At 43.2% G+C, this 15654-nt stretch overlaps 1 long non-coding RNA gene across 1 annotated transcript in view; it reads left to right on the forward strand.

Annotated features, from left to right (window-relative positions):
• Positions 1-10821, forward strand: part of LOC309654287 — a 30960-nt gene extending 20139 nt beyond the window's left edge. The window contains exons 5-7 of the long non-coding RNA XR_014260111.1: positions 701-1606; positions 4004-4181; positions 4511-10821. This is a non-coding gene — a long non-coding RNA (uncharacterized lncRNA). The remainder of the gene's footprint in view (positions 1-700; positions 1607-4003; positions 4182-4510) is intronic.
• Positions 10822-15654: the final 4833 nt, after the last annotated feature.

The raw sequence follows: 15654 nt of genomic DNA on the forward strand, positions 1-15654 counted from the left end.
CGCGGCATGTGGGATCTTCCCAGACCAGGGCTCGAACCCGTGTCCCCTGCATTGGCAGGCAGATTCTCAACCACTGCGCCACCAGGGAAGCCCGATGATCATTATTTTTAACGCAATGCTCAGCACCTAAGAGCTAAATAAATGTTGGTTATCATTATTCAGATGTAAGGTGATAGGTAAGGGGATGGTCCCTCCTAAAATGATATTTTAAGAAGGAGGACAAGAAAGAAAACATAACATTTAGTGAATGCACACCTGTGCCAGGCACTTTGCACACATGTAATTTCATCTTCACAAATCCCTGTGATTCAGATATTAGTATCCAGAGCAGAACGAGGGTGAGGGGAGTGAGGCACCTAGGGTCCAAAATTAAGGAGGCCCCTCAAAAAAATTTAAGGAAGCACTCCCACTCAGGGTTGTGCTGAGGAAAATGAGGGTCAAACAGGGTAGCTTGGTAACAGAGTGGTGAGCAACAGAGATGAGATTTACCCTCTGGTCTGCCAACTGAAGCCAAAGTGGATGCCCTGAAGTGGACGGACCATGGGGCTTCCTTGCTACAGGTTCTCACCCTTCACCCCATCCTGATGGTGCAGATCTCTGAGAAACTGCCCAGCTCGTTCTAGAAAATTCCTAACTGTGATTGACCTAACTGTGACTCAAGTCCCTGACGATCTAAAATGTTCTAACTTTCCTTTCACAGGAGGGCCCTGCTGACATAGCTGCACTTTAAGCTTCTAGAAGGTATTAGATTAAGGGCCTCTTAAGATTTTTTTCTCAGTGAGCCCAGATTCTAACTTCTAACAACTTGATAAGAAAAGCCTCTTAGGCCAAAGCTGGGAAGTTCTGATCTCTCCTGAGAGAAGCTAACCCTTTGACCTCACACAGTGGAGTATGCTTCTGGAAGCCATTGCTGTCACTGGGGTGAGCCTTCAGGCCTGCACTTGGGATTGTTTTCCAGCATCCTCTTTACTTGAGTGTAAAATGGCTCTGGGGATAAGAAAAGCTTCCCCGTTAGTGTTTCCCTTTCCTTAAGATGGAAAAATTGGCCGGATTCAACAGAGCGTTGAATCCAAGGTAGAAGCCAGATTCTTAGAATTGGGGGAGCTTTCTCTGCGAATCCCTGAGACATTTGTGTGAATAACCAACCTAAGGGCAGGAAAAACCTTTGAAAGGAACAATTAAAGTCTGTTTGCATAAGCTTTCCTGGAGCCTGAGGGTAAAAGGTGCCCCTCCCTCCTCCCTGCCTCAGGAAAGGAGACTGAGCAGAGAAATGATTTATTGGGAAGGAATGTGTAAATAAAAAGATGACACTTGTGTTCTTTTCAAGATTTAGTGATTTCTCTAGAAACATGTTATAGACTGACTTGTGTCCCCCCCCAAATTTCTAAAGTGAAGCTCTAATCCCTAATGTGACTGTATTTGGAGATAGAACCCATTAGGAGTTAATTAAGGTTACCTGAGGTCATAGGGTGGGGCCCTGATACTATAGGATTGGTATAGTTATAAGAGAAACATGAGGTCCACCGTGTGATCTAGCCAAGAAGAGGGTCTCACCTGAACCCGACCTTGCTGGCACCGTGATCTCAGACTTCCAACTTCCAAAACTGTGAGTAAATAAATTTCTGTTGTTTAAGTCACTACAGTATGTTGTCATAGCAGCCAGAATTAATACAAAACACTTGGGGGTAACATACCCACAATTTATTCAGTGGCTCCCAATGACTCGTCTTATTTATACTAGTCTCACTAAATTTGCATCTGTATCTCTTTAATCCTCACCATCCAAGTAAGTGGGTAATGATTTTTGCTCTTTTAACAGCTGAAATTAGAATAATGGACTCTTTGGATGATGGAATCAAAAGCAGTAAAATCCAGAGCTGGGTGGTCTTATACGGAGCACTTAACCTTTCTGGGCATTAATTTCTCCAAGTGTAAAATGGGGAGCACATTAGTTCCTACTTCATAGATTGCCTATGAGGATCTAAGTAGCTGCCCACAATCCCCAGTGGGAGGTGTAGGCACTGACCAAGCAGGTCGTTGACAGGGAATAGGGACTGGGTTCCAACAGGAAACACAGGTGAGTGCCTTGTTGGGGGGAAGAATGTGCTGGACAGGTAGAACAGATGACAGAACAGAACTGAAGTGGCCATAGCTTGCCTTATAGGATCAGGTAAGGTACAAATGGAGTGAGTTGGGTGACTCACCTATCATGCGGCAATGATTGAGATCATTACCAAAGACATTTGTTTGTTGAAACCCTCATCTCCCACACCTCTACCTCCATGATGTAAAGGGCAGGTTGAGAATCACAGATGTTAATAATGAAGTAGGGGTTTGATGACGGTCAGGGCTCAGGTGTACATAGATCTCAACTATGAGATTTCGGAGTTAGATGTGCGTTGGATGCAATCGTTATTAAGCATTCGTTTGTTTTCCTCATTCCTTCCCCTTTTGTAATGTGTAATTGAATGTAATGGCCCAGTTCTGAGTTCACTGGCCATGCTTCCTGCTTGGGAGCCTTCAGGGATCGTCCCAGGATACACACTTCTCTCCTCACTGCCCCTCTGCTGAGCTGGGAGGTCCAGGTCTCTGACCCTTGAGTAGCAGAATCTGACAGGATGTTCCAAAAGAGCCCACTCACTTTAACAAGTGATTTTAATTAGGAACATCCAAGTGGTGCCACCAGGATACTTAGGACCAGAGACTCAAGTTTGAAATCTTAGAAATTCTGTCCCAGTGAAGCAACCAAATGCCTTGTTATAGAAAAGCATATCGAGAAAAACATGTTCATGCAGATTCTCATTAGACCAGAGAATCTGTTGTAACTGAGAAGAGAAAAGGGCAAGGATTCAGAGACCTGCCCAATAAAGACATCTAAGCTGAAACAATGAGCCAGAGATTGTTTTGGACTCCGTTGCTTTTGCACCCCAGAGTTATTTGGTTTGAATGACTGCCAAACCCTAAAGTTCAAAAGACAGTCACAAGTGGGGAAGGAGGCCAACATTCTTGGGGTTGAATTCCCAGAATCCTTTCATTTACTGTAAGTCTCTCAGTCTAAGGTCAGCCCACTCTGGCTGATGGTTTGGTTTTAGAGACAGCCTCTCCCCCTACTACGAAGCCTGTTAGAGGGATTCTGATGGTAAAATCGTCAACCATGTTGTCCTCCCAAGGACCTGAACTTGGGTAGGTCATCTTCTTCCAGAAGCCACCACTGTGGTCATTTCTGGGGTTCATAAGGATGGGCAACCCTCTTACAATGAATGCAGCTGTTCTCGTTAGGCCTGTCATAAAATACACCAGAGCGAGCATTTCGGTCTTTTTAAAAGTGTTTGATTGCAATTGAATGTAAACACGAATTCAGTTAATAGGAGTTTATGTAAGCCTCTAAGCTTGGTTTCATCACTGAAATCTTCCACTCTTTTGCCGCCCCTGTTAAACATTCACCATGCCCTGATGGGTTTTACCTCCAAGGAACCAGCCCCTTCTCTCCTCCACTGCCACCACGCTAGCCAAGTCACCTTCATGTCTTGCCTCTGTTACCCTGAGAGCCTCCTCACTGCTCTCTCTGCTCCAGTTCTGCCCTCTCCTCCCCACAAAATCTCCGTTCTCCATGCTCTAACCAGAACAATGGCAGCACCCCAGCCTGACTGTGTCACCCTCCCCTTGCTAAAAACCTTTTGCTCTTATTAGGCTAAAACTCAAAACCCTTCCCTTGGCCCCTGCCTGCCTCTGCCTCATCTTGACCCTTCTCCCCGGTCCGTCCCTCTCTGCCCGCAGCTGCATTAACCTCCCGGCTTCCCCCAACCTTTCCGCTCCACTCACCCAATGATCACAGTTCAAATGGCATTTCCTAGGGAAGTTTCCCATGAAACCGCCCTGTCTTGGGCAGGTCTCTTTAAGTTTTCATTAACCATGCTTCTTAAGAGTAATTACCTCCATTTTAAATTACATATTCATGAGTGTGATTATCTGATTAAGCTCCATCTTCCCTACTGGTCTCTAGGCTCCGTGAGAGGAGGGGCACAACTGCTCACTATCGTATCCCGGGACCCTTAACCCAGTGCCTGGCACATAACATAAACAGGTTCTCATGGAACATTCTTTGGATGAATTTCAGAGAGGTAGACACTGAGTGGAGAACACATACAACTATGAATCAGAATTGTTTTTTAAAAAGGTCAGTACAGGGCTTCCCTGGTGGCGCAGTGGTTGAGAATCTGCCTGCCAATGCAGGGGACACGGGTTCGAGCCCTGGTCTGGGAAGATCCCACATGCCACGGAGCAACTGGGCCCGTGAGCCACAATTACTGAGCCTGCGCGTCTGGAGCCTGTGCTCCGCAACAAGAGAGGCCGCGATGGTGAGAGGCCCGCGCACTGCGATGAAGAGTGGTCCCCACTTGCCACAACTAGAGAAAGCCCTCGCACAGAAACGAAGACCCAACACAGTCATAAATAAATAAATAAATAAATAAAAGAACGTGAATTTCTAAAAAAAAAAAAAAAAGGTCAGTACATTTGAAGGTAAAGTAAATTATTCTCAAAACTTCAAGACAGGGTTACTCATAAAAATCAACACATAATGGATGAGATTATCTGTGCACAGAATCCAGGGAAAAAAGAAATCCTAATAGCTTGTCAAAACCACAGAGGAAGGGCAGAGAGGATTTTGGAGTCTGGAGTATATGGTCAAGTCAGAGAGATAGGGAGAGAGGGCAGGGAGCAGTGAGGCCCTGGGCATACCTGGGTTAAACGCTGTCTCTGGAGACTGGTTGGTAACATTGTCTGTCAGACCACGTTAATGGGTACAATTAACGGGGACCCAGGGTGAGACAGGTGCCATCAAGTAACCGTAAAAAATGATTTGTAGACGGGCCCAGTCGGGGAGTTGGGAGCCAGCGAAATCTATAAGTAGAGATCAGTAACCGACCATCAGCGTGTGGTCTACCTGATGAAAGTGCATGGCATCTATGAGAAGGGAGGCCTGAGTACCAGAAGTTCCCACTCCCTGTTTTTTGGATGGAGGAGTGGTGCCCAGCTGGCTCATGGTTGACTGATGACTCTGACTGTGGAGACCATCCACACCGCGAGGCTTTGTCTCAGGTTCCCCAAACAGCCCCTGATCATAGACTAGGCTTAACGTGGAGCCTTTCCTGCTATAGTGGAGAGAAAAACTGGCCCACTGTGGTAGGTTGAATAATGGCCCCCACAGATGTTCATGTTTAAATCCCTGGAACTTGTCAATATGTTACCTTATGTGGCAAAAGGGACTTTGCAGATGTGATTAATAAGGATTTTGAGATGGGGAGATTATGCTGGATTATCTAGATAAACCAAATGTAATCTCAAGGGGGAGGCAGGAGCACAGGGTCAGAGAGAGATGGGAAGATGCAATGCTGCCGGCTTTGAAAATAGATGAAAGGCAAAGAATGAGGGATGTCTCTAGAAGCTGGAAAAGTCAAGGAAACATTCTCCTCTAGAGCCTCCAGAAGGAATGCACGCATACCCTCACCTTGATTTTAGACCAGTGAAACTGACTTCAGGCTTCTAAACTCCAGAACTGCAAGATAATAAATCTATGGGGGGTTTTGTTGTTGTTTTTATTTTCTTTTTATTGAAGTATAGTTAATTTACAATGTTGTGTTAGTTTCAGGTGTACAGCATAGTGATTCAGTTATACATATATGTCTTTTTCTTCAGATTCTTTTCCCTTATAGGTTATTACAAAATATTGAGTATAGCTGCCTGTGCTATACAGCACGTCCTTGTTGGTTATCTATTTATATACAGTAGTGTGTATATGTTAATCCCAAATTCCTAATTTATCCCTCCCCCCACCCTTTCCCCTTTGGTAACTGTAAGTTTGTTTTCTATGTCTGTGGGTCTATTTCTGTTCTCTATATAAGTTCATTTGTATCACTTTTTTTTTTTTAGATTCCACATATAAGACAACAATATTTGTCTTTCTCTGTCTGGCTTACTTCATTTAGTAAGATAATCTCTAGGTCCAACTCTGTGTTGTTTGAAGCCACTAAGTTTGTGGAAATTTGTTACAGCAGCCGTAGGAAACTAATACAGTAGGTAATAAGAGTATCTGGTCAACAGTTTAATACCTGGATCATACATGAGTCTCTGGAGAGTTTAGTTGTTTTCATTCAGTTCCCCTGGGCCAGACCACTGTTAGAGGCATAGACCAAATTTCTGGATCTGCTGAGAACCAGTATGGATGACCTCAACTTCCCTAAGTTCCTTCCTTCCACCCTGGGAAGCCTGGCCTGACCTGAGGCACCACTGGCTCTTCTTTGTAGAGATCACACTGGTCGCTGATAATTACTCATTATGTGTGGGCTATTAGGTGAGCTCTTGGGAATAGAGCACAGACTTTGCCACCAGAAAGGCCTGAGTTCAAATCCCTTCTCCATGCCACTTGACAGTCACAGATTGTCAACAAGTTACTTAACTTCCTTCAATCATGGTTTCCTAACCTGTAAAACAGAGGTGACATCTTCCTGCTTTATAGTGTGGCTATACGGATTGATAGAGGTAATGTATGTCTAACACCAAACACAGGATCAGGACCAGAGTAGGCATCCAAACAAGGTCACCCCTTCTTCCTCCCACATCCCACCTCCACCGTGAGCCTTCCCCGTGCTCAGCTGTTTTTTATGTGGGACTCTTCAGCTACTTCCTCTGTAGCTTTGCAAGCCCTATGGTGGCCCTGTCTTTTGTTAGCACCCTGACTACCAATCAATGACCTCAGTGTCACCCTCCCAGTGACCTGATGTCTAGTTGGGATTTCCCCAGAAATGGTATCTGAGACAAGGATTGCAGCACGGGTGGTGTGTCTGGGAGATGGTCCCAGGAAATACCAGTGGAGAGGTGATGTAGGGGGAGGAAGGATATGTGATCATGTAAGTTGCCACTGGGTTCATCTGGGGCTTAACCCCCTGGGAAACTCTGGGAGATGGTTATCCCACCCAAGGGGCAAGGCAGTTGGGGCATATACCTAATCTTTCTTTTTTTGGGGGTGTGGGCAGCAATTAATTCTCCAGTACCTCCTGACTGCTGCACTCATGGGCAGAACAGTCTCTGGCACCAAAGAATCCTCAGGCACAGGGATGCAGGTACTAACGGCTGGCAGGGGTGGCAGGAACTGTGGGTGTAACACCAACAGTTCTGCCTGACCTGAGGAGCATCTTCTAAATGCATGGGCTTCCTGGTCACAGCTCCCACTCTGGTCTTAACCTTTCCTTGACCACTAGTGAGCTTAACATACCTATTGCAGTGTTCTGGACTAATGGCCTCCTAGGCGCAGGCTCTCCCAATTCGCAAACTGATAAACAGAGGAAATTTATAATTGTCTTTGGATTTGGGATGGGAAGGAACACCATTTCTGCAGCAAACCAAAGGCTGCTTTTTCTGGTATATGCTTTGTATTATACTTTCAAATAACCTACATACCTACCTCCATTTGGCAAAGTTTAAAGCCAAAATCTGCATATAGTAATGGCTGTTTAAGCCCAAGAAAAAGTTTTCATCACCTTTTAAAACCTGTACTTCTGGGACTTCCCTGGTGGTCCAGGGGCTAAGACTCTGCACTCCCAATGCAGGGGGCCCGGGTTTGATCCCTGGTCAGGGAACTAGATCCCACATGCCGCAATGAAAAGAGCCCGCATGCTGCAACAAAGATCCCACATGCGGCAACGAAGATCCTGTGTGCCGCAACTAAGACACGGTGCAGCCAAATACATAAATTTTCTTTTTAATTTTTAAAAAAAGGAATATATTTTTTTTAAAAATCTTTACTTCTTTCCCCCATCCAATCACCTAAATGTTACAGCCTCTCAGGGTTTTTGTTATCATTACCTGAGAATATTTTAAAGCACCCAGATAATTGAGAGCCCTAATTAATAAGTTTGGATAATAGGAGGGTCACCATATGAAATGCCTGCTGATCATTGACTGGATAAAGCACAGAGGAGGCATTTCAGATGTGCCCAGCCCTGAAGAGCCCACTCTGACACCCTGATGCTATTCATCATTAAGCCATATGTGTCGAGTGCCTGCAAGGTGCAGGGCACTGTGCTGGGTGCCGTGAGGCACAGAGAGGCTTGAGAAGGTTTCAGGAAAAAAGAACTTTCCTTCCCCAAAGCAACTCTGACTCTGTTCCAACTTCCACTACTAGAGTCTTTTTTTTTTTTCCAGCCTTATCCAGCATCCTCTTATATAATGAACTTCTCACTAGGAGGGATCAAAGCCTCATACCAAATGGCTGACAGGGGCCTCCAAGGTCCTGTTGGTGTACAGAGACTCAGAGGGGAAATCATTATTAGCCTGAAGTGACCCAACCCACAGGTGGTAGAGCTGGGCCTGAAATCTTTGCCTTTGTCCCTAATGTCTGCTTTCTTCACATTTTAAGCTGTTACCTGACCTTTGCGCTTGGGGGGTGCAGATTAATTAAGAGCTGGGCTCTGAGATAGCTTTCTAAGAGCGCGTACTGGCAAAGGAGACTTCCCCAGCTGTCCCACTCTCCACTTGGCAGCTGGCGATCTTTGCTCCAGTGAGCCTGGCAAACCCTCTGCTGCCTAAACTCCTCTGAACACCCTTTTATCCAAGCACTGTTTCTCCTCTGACCACTATATCAAAATCCTATAGGAAAATCATTTTAAATGTGCATTCTTGGGCCCCTCCCCAGACCTACTGAATCAGAACCCATCCCTGGGACTCGGGCCAAGGAAGCTACACTTGTAACAAGCTTTCCACGTGTTTCAGACCACACCAGAGTTTGAGAACCATCAGCCTATGGGCTGCAGCCCAGCATCCTCAGGGTGGCTTAGAAGCCTGGCACCATCTGGCTCTGCCTACCTTCTGATCTACCTCCCTCAGCCAGATTGAGCTACTCCCTATTCTAGAAACAGATGTTGCAATGTCAAGCCCTGCATCTTTGCTCACTCTATTTCCCCTGCCTGTTTGCTTTTCTTTCACTAATTCTAACAAGCAAATTCCTGTTCCTCTTCCAAGGCCCTCATGAAATGTCCCTCAATCTCTGTCACTCCCGTTAACTCCTTCCCTACGAAGACTCACCTACTCTCTCCTTCCTTCTCGTAGCTATTGATAGCTGCCTCCATCACGGCACTTTTCTTATTGTATTAATGAGTTCTAAGGCTGTACCTCAGACCAGGGCTGTGGGGAGCACACATTGTTCACTTGCGCATATTAGAAAAAGGCACCTCTTCTTCCAGAGCTAGACACACAGCTCGGCAATAGGAGAACAGGCTGGATCTCAGCTCACTCGCCCTTCTGCAGGCACCTGAGTGCAGGACAGAGCCTGTCGACCATGTGCAGAGGCTCTGCGCCTGTTGCCTCTACTAATGGCGAGCTCCTGAGAGTCCCTGGTGCTTGTTCACGTTTGTGCATCCCCAGCATAAAAGTCTGGCCCTGTAACGACTCTCCATAAAAGGTTTTATAAGCTGCTGTGAACTGACCGCAGCCTGTAAGCACAGGCAGGCTTGCTCCACACAGGCGTCGTCAAACCCTGTGAACTGCAGAAAACCCTCAGAGCAGCAGAGGCATGATGAGTAATGTCATCTGTTCTGTTCTCCGTGGATTCTGGATATTTTAACATCTGCAACTGGAAATTGTTTAGAGCTGTGAGACTAAAATAGATACCTACAGCAGTCCGGGATCTCATCCTTCACTCTGTGGACCTACAAAAAAAAAACCCTTGTCTACTTCCCCAGGAGGTAAATCTGTCTGAGACTGGTTGTTACTAAGGCCACTGGAGAAATCACGTGACTGAGAAGCCCTCCGTTGGATCCCTTCTGCACAACTTGCTCAGCAGTGAAGTGGGGACACCCATCAGGCCCTTGGGGACACAGTCAGCTGCAACAACAGAGCTCCTGAGCCATGTTTCCGACTTCCTGTTGACCTGTAGAGAAAGGACATGGAATGGCTTTAGGGTTGGTCCCAGTTCCTAAGACTTTAAGATTCCCATTACTACAGTGAGAATGTATTCATGTATGACTTGATTAGTTTCTTTAAAAAAGTCATTATGACATTTCAAGACAGGGCTATTTGCTAAACTTCCATCAATCCCAATCCAAGAGAGGCATAGGCTGGCTCTTCAGATGATTGAAATTGAATTCCTATTTTGTCTTTAATCACTGAGGCAGTGACTAAACAATTAAGTTGACGAATTGAGGGAAGGAGATGCAGGAGGAAAATAACCATACAAACATAAGCTGAAAGATTACTTCACATGTAGCAGGAAAAGAACTAGGGACTTTAGTAGTTGACAGCTTGTTTTCTACTTTCACCAAAAATGATATTAGAGGGGAATACACAGTTCTAATCTTTCCTCCTACTCAGTCCACTTTCTAAGGCTTATATTTTATCGTTTTACAGGTTGAAGCACATTTAATCTTTCACAACAAACCTTCAATGTCATTGTTATTAACCTAACTTATAGACGGAGAAACTGAGGTTCGGAACTCATCACCCAAATTCAGACCCATCAGACCACAAAACAAATCCTGAGCTTTGCATGTGAGGGACATAAACATGTGTAAGACAAAGTTATGCCTTCAATGGTTTGCAATCTAAACCAGAATAAACAACATAAACAACAATTAGAAAACAAAAGATTGAGGTAGAAGAGAGAGCATTTAGGTCTTATATTGATCAAATAAGTCTACGTGCAGGAGACAGGAATTGAGTTGGGCTTTGGAAGTTGTGCGATAACCACATTCAAGACAAGACATGAAAATATTTTGAGGATGATAAGGTGTTTTTTGTTGTTGCTGGGTTTTTTAATTTATTTATTTATTTATTTATTTTTTTGGCAGCCTTGGATCTTCATTGCTGCACACGGGCTTTCTCTAGTTGCGGTGAGCAGGGGCTACTCTTCGTTGCGGTGCACGGGCTTCTCATTGCAGTGGCTTCTCGTTGTGGAGCACGGGCTTCAGTAGTTATGGTGCACAGGCTTCAGTAGTTGTGGCTCATGGGCTTTAGAGCACAGGCTCAGTAGCTGTGGCGCACGGGCTTAGTTGCTCCGTGGCATGTGGGATCTTCCCAGACCAGGGCTCGAACCTGTGTCCCCTGCATTGGCAGGTGGATTCTTAACCACTGTGCCACCAGGGAAGTCCCTGTTGTTGTTTTTATACAGTTAGTACCAGAGCAGGGATTTGAACTCACTTCAGTGCTCATCACAACTTCATTTGCACCCTAAGCCTTTTAAAATAGACTATTTCTTTAGGGTAGTTTAAAGTTACCAGCGACAGTGAGCCAAAGGTACAGAGATTTCTCTTATACCCCCTGCCCCACACATGCATAGCCTCCCCCATTATCAACGTTCCCTACCAGAGTGGTACATTTGTTACAACTGATGAACCTACACTGACACATCATTACCACCCAGAGTCCACACTTTACGTTAGGGTTCACTTTAGGGTCATTCTATGTGTTTGGACAAATTTATAATCATATAGAATAGTTTCGCTGCCCTAAAAATCCTCTGTTCTCCACCTATTTATCCCTCCTTCACCCCTAACCTCTGGTGACCACTGATCTTTTAACTGTCTCTAGTTTTTCCTTTTCCAGAATGTCCTGTAGTTGAAATCACACTGTATGTAACCTTTTCAAACTGGCTTCTTTCACTTAGTAATATGCATTTAAGTTTCCTCCTTGTCTTTTCATGGCTTGATAGCTTATTTTTTATTTTACTGCTGAATAATCTTCTATTGTCTGGCTGTACCACAGTTTATCCATTCACCCACTGAAGGACATCTTGGTTGCTTCCAAGTTTTGGCAACTATGAATAAAGCTTCTGTAAACATCCATGTGCAGGTTTTTGTGTGGGTATAAGTTTTCACCTCCTTTGTGTAAATACCAAGGAGAGTGATTGCTGGATTATATGGTAAAAGTATGTTTAGTTTTATAATAAAGTCCTAAACTGTCTTCCAAAGTGGCTGTGCCATTTTGCATTCCTACCAGCAAAGGATGAGAGTTCCTGTTGCTCCATATCCTTGCCAGCATTTAGTGTTGTCAGTAGTCAGGATTTTGACCATTCTAATAGGTGTATAGTGGGATCTCGTTGTTTTAACTTGCATTTCCCTGACGGCATATGATGTGAATCATCTTTTCATATGCTTGTTTGCCATCTGTATATATTCTTTGGTGAGGTGTCTATTAAGGCCTTTGGCCCATTTATAATTGGGTTGTTTGTTTTATTATTGTTGAGTTTTAAAAGTTCTCTATATATTTTGGATAATAGTCCTTTATCATACGTGTCTTACACAAGTTTTTTCTCCCAGTCTGTGGCTTGTCTCCTCATTCTCTTGATACTGTCTTTCACAGAGCAGTTTTAATTTTTATGAAGTCTAGCATATCAATAAACTCTTTCATGTAATCATGTCCTTGGTATTGTTCCTAAAAAGACATTGCCATACCCAAGATCATCTAGGTTTTCTTCTATGTTATCTTCTAGGAGTTTATAGTTTTGCATTTAGGTAATTTTGAGTTAATGTTTGTAAAGGGTGTAAGGTCTGTTTATGTATGTATGTATGTGAATGTTCAGTTGTTCCAGCACTCTTTATTGAAGAGACTATCTTTGCTCCATTGTACTGCCTTTCTTCTTTGTCAAAGAGCAGTTGACTGTATTTATGTGGGTCTATTTCTGGGCTCTTTATTCTTTTTTTTAAATTTTTTAGTTTTTATTGGAGTATAGTTGATTTACAATGTTGTGTTAGTTTCAGATGTACAGCAAGGTGATTCAGTTATACATATATACATATATCTATTCTTTTTCAGATTCTTTTCCCATATAGGTTATTACAGAGTATTGAGTAGAGTTCCTTGTGCTATACAGTAGATCCTGTTGGTTATCTATTATATATATTTTTTTCTATGTGGTACTTTTTTTTTAGGTTATTAGATGTCCTTATGTATATTACTTTTTTTTTTAGTTTATTTATTTATTTATAGGCTGCACTTGGTCTTTGTTGTGGCGTGCGGGGCTCTTTGTTGCATGCTTCTCTCTAGTTGCAGCACACGGGTTTCTCTAGTTGTGGCACATGGGCTCTAGAGCGCAAGAGCTCAGTAGTTGTGGCACATGGGCTTCTGTAGTTGTGGTTCACGGGCTCCAGAGTGCTTGGGCTCAGTAGTTGCGGCATGTGGGCTCCAGAGTGTGTGGGCTCAGTAGTTGCAGCCCAAGGGCTTCTCTCTAGTTGCAGTGCATGGGTTTAGTTGCCCCCCAGCATGTAGGATCTTAGTTCCCCAACCAGGAATTGAACCCGTGTCTCCTGCATTGGAAGGCAGATTCTTAACCACTGGACCACCAGGGAAGTCCCTGGTTATCTATTTTATATATAGTAGTGTGTATGTGTTAATCCCAACCTCCTAATTTATCCCTCCTCCCCCAACTTTCCCCTTTGGTAACCATAAGTTTGTTTTCTAAGTCTGTGTCTGTTTCTGTTTTATAAATAAGTTCATTTATATCATTTTTTTTTAGATTCCACATATAAATGATATCATATGATATTTGTCTTTCTCTGTTTGACTTACTTCACTTAGTATGATAATCTTTAGATCCATCCATGTTGCTGCAAATGGCATTATTTCATTCTTTGTTATGGCTGAGTAATATTCCATGATACATATATACCACATCTTCTTTATCCATTCATCTGTCAATGGACATTTATTTAGGTTGCTTCCATGTCTTGGCTATTGTAAATAATGATGCTATGAACACTAGGGTGCGTGTATCTTTTCGAATTATGGTTTTCTCCAGATATATAACCAGGAGTGGGACTGCTGGATCATGTGGTAGCTCTGTTTTTAGTTTTATAAGGAACCTCGATACTGTTCTCCATAGTGGCTGTACCAATTTACATTCCCACCAACAGTGTAGGAGGGTTCCCTTCTCTCCACACCTGCTGCAGCATTTATTGTTTGTAGACTTTTTGATGATGGCCATTCTGACCAGTGTGAGGTGATACCTCATTGTAGTTTTGATTTGCATTTGTCTAATAATTAGCGATATTGAGCATCTTTTCATGTGCTTTTTGGCCATCTGTATATCTTCCTTGGAGAAATGTCTATTTAGATTTTCTGCCCATTTTTTGATTGGGTTTTTTGGTTTTCTGATATTGAGCTGCATAAGTTGTTTGTGTATTTTGGAGAATAATCCTTTGTCAGTCGCATCATTCGCAAATATTTTCTCCCATTCTGTGGGTTGTCTTTTCGTTTCCTTTGCTGTGCAAAAGCTTTGAAGTTTAATTAGGTCCCATTTGTTTATTTTTGTTTTTATTTTTATTACTCTAGGAGGTGGATCTAAAAAGATATTGCTGTGATTTATGTCAAAGAGTGTTCTGCCTATGTTTTCCTATAAGAGTTTTATAGTATCCAGTCTTACATTTAGGTCTTTAATCCATTTTTAGTTTATTTTTCTGTATGGTGTTAGAGAATGTTCTAATTTCATTCTTTTATATGTGGCTGGCCAGTTTTCCCAGCACCACTTATTGAAGAGACTGTCCTTTCCCCATTGTATATTCTTGCCTCCTTTGTCATAGATTAACTGACCACAGGTGTGTGGGTGTATTTCTGGACTTTCTATCCTGTTCCATTGATCTATAAGTCTGTCTTTGTGCCAGTACCATACTGTTTTGATTACTGTAGCCTTGTATTATAGTCTGAAGTCAGGGAGACTGATTCCTCCAGCTCCATTTTTCTTTGTCAAGGTTGCTTTGGCTATTCAGGGTCTTTGTGTTTCCACATGAATTTTAAGGGTTTTTTTTTTTATAAATTTATTTATTTATGGCTGTGTTGGGTCTTTGTCTCCATGCGAGGGCCCTCTCCAGTTGCGGTGAGCAGGGCCCACTCTTCATCATGGTGCGCGGGCCTCTCACCGCCGTGGCCTCTCCCATTGCGGAGCACAGGCTCCAGATGCGCAGGCTCAGTAATTGTGGCTCATGGGCCTAGCCGCTCCACGGCATGTGGGATCCTCCCAGACCAGGGCTCGAACCCACGTCCCCTGCATTGGCAGGCGGACTCTTAACCACTGCACCACCAGGGAAGCCCAAGGGTTTTTTAATCCTAGATCTGCAAAAAATTCTAGGCTCTTTATTCTGTTCCATCGATCTAGCTGTCTGTTTTTTCCACCAATACTTGATATTAGCTTTACAGCAACTCTTGAAGTTGGTTAGTGTCAATCCTCCAACTTTTTTCTTCTCCTTAATTATTGTGTTAGCTATTCTGAGTCTTTTGCTTTTCCGTATAAACTTTAGAATCAGTTTGTTAATATCCACAAAATAACTTGCTAGGATTTTAATTGAGATTGTATTGCATCTATAGATCAAGTTGCAAAGAACTGACATCTTGACAATATTGAACCTTCCTATATATGAACATGAAATAGCTCTCCACTTATTTAGTTCTTTAATTTCATTCATCAGAGTTTTGTAGTTTTCCTCATAAAAATTTTGTTCATATTTTGTTAGATTTATACCTAAGTATTTCATTTTGGGTGTGCTAATGTAAATGGTATTACTTTTTTTAGATTAACTTTTTTTAAATTGAAGTATAGTTGCTGTACAATATCATGTAAGTTAACAGGTGTAGAATATAGTAATTCACAATTTTTAAAGGTTATACTCCATT

Source organism: Balaenoptera physalus, assembly GCF_965194825.1.
Source record: "Balaenoptera physalus genome assembly, chromosome: 2".
NCBI lineage: Eukaryota > Metazoa > Chordata > Mammalia > Artiodactyla > Balaenopteridae > Balaenoptera > Balaenoptera physalus.